The 6,378-nt window shown below is 40.1% G+C and overlaps 1 pseudogene; it reads left to right on the plus strand.

Moving 5' to 3' along the window:
- The first annotated feature begins 205 nt into the window (after nt 1-205).
- Nucleotides 206-3,492, plus strand: LOC148143468 (putative G protein-coupled receptor 139; annotated as a pseudogene).
- The last annotated feature ends 2,886 nt before the right edge of the window (nt 3,493-6,378 follow it).

Below are 6,378 nucleotides of genomic sequence, written 5' to 3' on the forward strand. Positions count from 1 at the left end.
TGCTTTCGTTCTGGAAATTAGCTAGTCATCAACAAACTGTTTGTTCAAGGGACGTTAAACCCATTATGTATAGTTTCACAACCACCGATTCCCGTGAGAGATGTTGGAATACAGAAGGATCACGCATTCGCAATGAATTGGTTCACAGCCTGTTTAAAGCGATTGGTCAGACAGGCAAGGACACAATACGTCACGCGAAAAAAAAATGCATCTCCCTATTCAAATGGTTAGGAAAGTATACTATCTGATCCTTGCCATCATTGGAGTTTCGGGTAAGTTTCTAATCTGAGTAAAGCTATTTGTTTTTGTCCATGTTATTTCTCTTAAAGCTATAAATCTTCCAGTTAGTCCGTTGTATGTTCAAGGAAGCAGAATGGTTGGACATAGTGCCATCAGGCATTGTTAATTGAAAAGCAGGTGCATTTATTATGGACTGAATAGCCTCCTTATGCCAGAAAGTATTTTTATATTTCTGTCATTCGATAGTTGAGCGTTCGACTGAAAATGTGTGAACTGTTGTGGTTCTGTTCGCCGAGCTGGAAGTTTTTGTTGCAAACGTTTCGTTCCCTTGGCTAGGCGACATCATCAGTGCTTGGGAGCCTCCTGCGAAGCGCTTCTTTGATGTTTCCTCCGGTGCTTATAGTGGTCTGTCCCTGCCGCTTCCGGTTGTCAGTTTCAGCTGTCCGCTGTTGTGGTTGGTAAATTGGGTCCAGGTCGAAGTGTTTGTTGATGGAGTTTGTGGAAGAATGCCATGCCTCTAGGTGTGTACTACTAACGGAATAGCAATGATTCGAGTGTGCATTCAAATTCTGTTGTATTAACTATTCCTTTCTTTCATTCATCTTCATTCTTAGACTCGTTGCACATTGCGGCATGTTGGTCATTGTTAATGAGGAACAAAATTCCCTTCCAGTGATTATGACAACAAAAATACTCATTGCTGGGAAATCAGAGCAAGCCTGGCATCAACTGTGAGCACAATTATTCTTTCATGCCGACTTTGTTCTATTTTCTCTCCACAAATGATGCGAGAGTCGGTTTCATTTCGGATTTCCGGCATGCCCCGTTGTATTTGTGTGTGAGGCAGTGAAGTGATCAAAGTTCTCTCCCGGATTAATGGCAGTAATAGGGAACATCACTCTTTTTATTGGAATCAGTAAAACTTAAGGATATCATTACATTCAACACATACAGATGACTATGTACAGGAATCTTATCTTTGAAGGACTTAATATTGGATTTTCCACTGCATTTGTTTAACCAAAGAATAGAACACAACCTGTTTCTTATGAGCTGACATCTGAAGTCACTCCATCGTAATATATTTTTTTAAAGATTATAGTATCAGTGACTTGGATTCAATTTGTCGTGGTTAAATCAAAACCAAACGTGGTTTGCTGTCAGCTCAGATAATACGATGAGAAGTGATAAGTGAAAGTTAATTACATATTATAGTAACTTACATCAATACCGAACCTGTCGCCATACTGCAAAGGAGCAACCTGACATTGGATGAGATACCAAAATTTTAAGCTTGCAACTGTGACTACCTGGTCAGGTCCACGCCCTCTACAACCCAACCTCCCATCCTGTCACCTTCCCCCTGCCAACGCAGGAATTGCAAAATCTGGGCCCACACCTTCTCCTTCACCTCCATCCAAGGCCAGAAAGGAGCCTTCCACATCCATCAAGGTTTTACCTGCCCATCCACCAGTATCATTTATTGCATCCGTTGCTCCCGATGTGGTCTCCTCTACATTGGGGAGACTGGACGCCTCCTAGCAGAGCGGTTTTGGGAACATCCCCGAGACACCTGCACCAATCAACCACACCACCCTGTGGCCCAAAATTTCAACTCCCCCTCCCACTCTGCCGAGGAGATGGAGGTCCTGTGCCTCCTTCACCGCCGCTCCCTCACCACAAGACGCCTAGAGGAAGAATGCCTCATCTTCCGCCTCGGAACACTTCAACCCCAGGGCATCAATGTGGACTTCAACGGTTTCCTCATTTCACCTTCCCCCACCTCACCCTAGTTCCGAATGTCCAGCTCAGCACTGTCCCCATCACTTTTCCGACCTGCCTATCTTCTTTTCCACCGATCCACTCCACCATCCTCCATAACCTATCACCTTCATCCACTCCCCCACTCACCTATTGTACTCTATGCTACTTTCACCCCACCCCTACCCTCTTCTAGCTTATCTCTGCACCTTTCAGGCTCTCTGCCTTTATTCCGGATGAAGGTCTTTTGCCCGAAACGTCGATTTTACTGCTCCTCGGATGCTGCCTGAACTGCTGTGCTCTTCCAGCACGACTAATCCAAAGTGTGCAGTTATCATTCAGACTGGATTCATTGCTCAGTGTATTTTGCCGCTGCCATAGTACCAACATATACATGTGTAGATATTAAATGGTTTATGCTTACAAATGGAGAATTCTTGTCGGCAATAATGAATCAATCTTACATTGTCAAACAGTTAATTTCTCCATTACTTTAAACTCTGGGATAATGCCAAATGCATAGATCTCTGGAAAAAAGTTCTTAATGGCTGATCAGAAACGGAAAATAAGTCTTCAATACCAAATCTATGTTCTTGTCTCTCTTCCAGTGAATTTAGTTTCAGTTTTAATCCTGTCCCAAGAAAACTGTGGGCTATCAACCTGCACGACTCGCTACCTGTTGGCCATGACAACAGCAGATCTCCTCGTCATCATCACTGAGGTTGTACTGAACAGAATCAATGATTATTATTTTCCATTAAATTTCCTGAAAATCACTCCTGTGTGCAGTATTCGCTATGTCCTGCTCCGCGCAGCCACAGACTGTTCTGTCTGGTTCACCGTGACTTTCACTTTTGATCGATTTATTGCTATTTGTTGCCCAAAGTTGAAATCTCAATATTGTACCAAGAAAACTGCAACAGTGATTCTCCTAACAACAGGGATTCTTATGAGTTTGAAAAATATTCCAATATACTTTAGGTTTAGACCACGGAGGATTATCAACAATGTACCTTGGCGCTGTTCTAACAGACCAATCTATTTCACTGACTCGAGATGGATTGGATTTCGTACATTTGAGAAGATTTTAACACCGTTGATACCATTTGGGTTAATTCTGTTTCTCAACGGTGTGACAGTCAGTTATATTTTAGTGGCCAGTCGAATCCGTAAACGACTCAAATGTCACAGCAAGGGAGACTCTGGAGCTGAGAGCAGAAGGAAGTCTATCATTTTGCTCTTCACCATATCCAGCAGCTTCATACTTCTGTGGTTCATCTACGTTTTATATTTTTTGATGTTGATGAGCTATTAGATGGCCCGTCTGCTTATGTATTTGAGAATTTGGCATATATGCTGCGTAATTTAAGCTGCTGTACAAACACGTTTATTTACGTGGTAACACAATCTAAGTTCAGAGAACAGCTAAAACTTACATTGACATATCCTCTGACATTAGTTATTGCGTTTATTAAGAAACAATCAAATTAACATCATTTTTAATGCAAAAACAGATAATGGGCAAAATCTGAACCAGTAGAGAATATTCTGTAACTTTTCTTTTTTTCCCAGTCACTTCCGACAAAATGTGCACTGATCCCTATTACTGTGCTTTCCCTTGGCCCAATAACCTCCATCCCACCCCAATATGATCTGTTCAAGTAATAAAAATGATATCTGTGATTTCCTTTTGCCATCTCGCCATTTAGTTATTCTGTATCTTCTCTCGAAATTAAAAATATCCCTCCCTCTTTATATTCTGCCAGTTAAATGTTTCATTTATATTGTAAAGTTCTCCATGTGTCTCTCACTGCAAGATGTCTGTGTAACCCTCAACCTAGATAGCAATTTCCTGCAGGTCCGAGGTCATTCCAATTTCTGTCATTACTTCCAGATCGAATTTTTTCCCTAACTCTGTAAAGAAAAATTATCCCTACAACATTCCACAACTCTTCAAAATTATCGGCCTAAAAACATTACTGAAATGCGTAAAGTGCTTCAAATACTAGAGTTATCCGAACGTGTTTAACCTTTAATTTTTCATATCACATGTAATCCACATATTTCCAATTATGCTGCATTGCACTTTTTACAGACATGCCTGTGCATATCCAATCATATTGATAGGAAGAAGGAACTTATCCATATGCCCCGTTGTGCCTCCTGCGTTACTCAATTCGATCTTAACTGACCTGAGTAGTTGACATTCCGACCGGTCCTGAAAAACAAGCCATTTCTGACCAAGGGTTCGTCTTAATATGTATATATTAAGTCACACGATATAATCTTTGTCATGTACCAGACTAATAATGCCCAACATTTACTGCCACATATTCTAGTTATTAGATGATTAAATCGTCTCTAATTTGATTTCATCACTGTTGTATATTTCCTTCGTTAGCAAGGGTAATGGCTTTTAAATTGCTCCATGTCAAATTTCACGAAGTTCAGTATAACTTAAACGTTTCCTGCATATTTTTGTTTTGAGTTCAATACATGATAACATGCACCAGTGTTTTTCAGCAATTGTAGTGTCTTTTCCTATATATGTATGAATCGGTCATTCAATCAATAGCATGTTCAGAACGAACTGCTTCACCGAACTTCTTAATTTTAAACTACATAGGTCATATTAATTTGTCTCACGAGTAAGTTTTTGCACTGGCTTCCTTGAATCATCCTTTCATTTGCGACATTATGTCTCCTGTTCTTCCCTTATTTTCCTCGCACCCTATGTTGCATTCTTCCCTCACGTTTCACTGAGATCCATTTCTTCTTCTCCTTCGCTTGGAAACATCGTTTTCTTAATCTCACCATTAAGTAATTTCAGGGGCATTCTTGCACGTGTAGATGTCTATGTTTTTCGTTTATTTAAAAAATGTTATGAACCGATGTAGGAAAACAACTGTTTTAACATGATGCTGTATGAATGAAATTGTTGTCATTCTTAGAACTAGGTTTGTTAAAAAGTCATTGTAGATTATGCTTACACGATCACTTTCTTTGAGAAATACGGGAGGTGTGCTACTAACAGGATGGCAGCAACAGGTGCATTCACAACGACAATTGCCCGAACTAAAGACTTGTTTTTATTTTGTTATACTGACTAGTTAGGGTTGACGAAGGAATAACATTTGTGGTTGTCACCAGTGTACGTCTTCTGAATGCGAACAATACTTTCAAAGCATTCTGATGTTGAGAAGGAAAGATAGTGTGGCTTCTTGCAGTACTAAGAAAAGGGAGGTTTGAAAAAGGCGATTTTATTCAAGATGGCCTTTGTGCTAAGGTATTACATTTGATCAGTAATTCACAGATTTCAGTAATTTGTAAACCACTCGCTCTCTTTGCTAGTTCCATTAAGTGAGAATGTAAAATGTTAGTGGGGAGGGGTAGATGGTAGAGCAAGATTAGGCAGCAGTGTAAATAGAACATGAATTACGAAAGCCTTGATTATGAAAATAACAAGTTACTTCGAAAAAACTGACAATGAAATATCAGAGTACGAAGAACTAAACTGCGTCTTTTTTTAAGGAAAGATGTTTTGCATGTTAGGCTGATGAACGCAGCGAATGTTGGGAAAGATGAGGTTGAGACGTTGTGGTTATTACAGAAATGTGAGGAATGGACAGGTGTGGCAGTTCAATGTTCCAAGGTGCAAAATGCTATTGAATAGATGGAATGGAAGGATGGAGAGGAGTGAGATCTGATCTCAAATTTTAATTGAGGAAAACATTACTGTTGGAACGAGACATGACATTTCTGAAAAAATAGTCGAGCGGAAACATATGTGCTGAAATTCGAATAAGAAAGGAATGGTCACCTTGTTGAGAATGTACTTTCGGCATCCAAGTAGTCAAAGTGAAGTTGAGAACTAAGCATGCTAAGACATCTTAGATAATTGAATAATTAGTATGCGACCAGAACCTTCAAAGATGATTATAGTATGTTATTTACACGCAATAGGACGTCTGACAAAGGAGGGCCTTTCAGCAGTGCGACGACGACAGTTCTGAATATTTATGTTCATTGTGAAAGTGAAATGCAAGCCTGGTAAGATTTGGGTACAATAAATGAGTAAACATACTGAGGTTCTAGTCAAGAAGAAGAAAGGAAACATGCCTGCAGTTCTCCTATAACGTTTCAGACAAACATCGCTTAATAAATGTAATGGGGCTCATGTGGTTGGGGAGAAACAGCAATAAACATCATTTACGATCGCTCATAAATCACTGAATGTCTGAAACAAAGCAATGTATCGGGAGAATGTGAGGACTGCAGATGCTGGAGATCAGAGTCTGAAAAGCAAACAATGTCAAGCAGTAACTGAGGAGCAGGAGAATCGAGTTTCAGTCATCAGACTGTCGTCCAGAATGAGGC

Source organism: Chiloscyllium plagiosum, unplaced genomic scaffold (genome assembly GCF_037043375.1).
Source record: "Chiloscyllium plagiosum isolate Xiang-an unplaced genomic scaffold, Cpla_swu_hap1 HiC_scaffold_27, whole genome shotgun sequence".
In the NCBI taxonomy this organism is placed as follows: Eukaryota; Metazoa; Chordata; class Chondrichthyes; order Orectolobiformes; family Hemiscylliidae; genus Chiloscyllium; species Chiloscyllium plagiosum.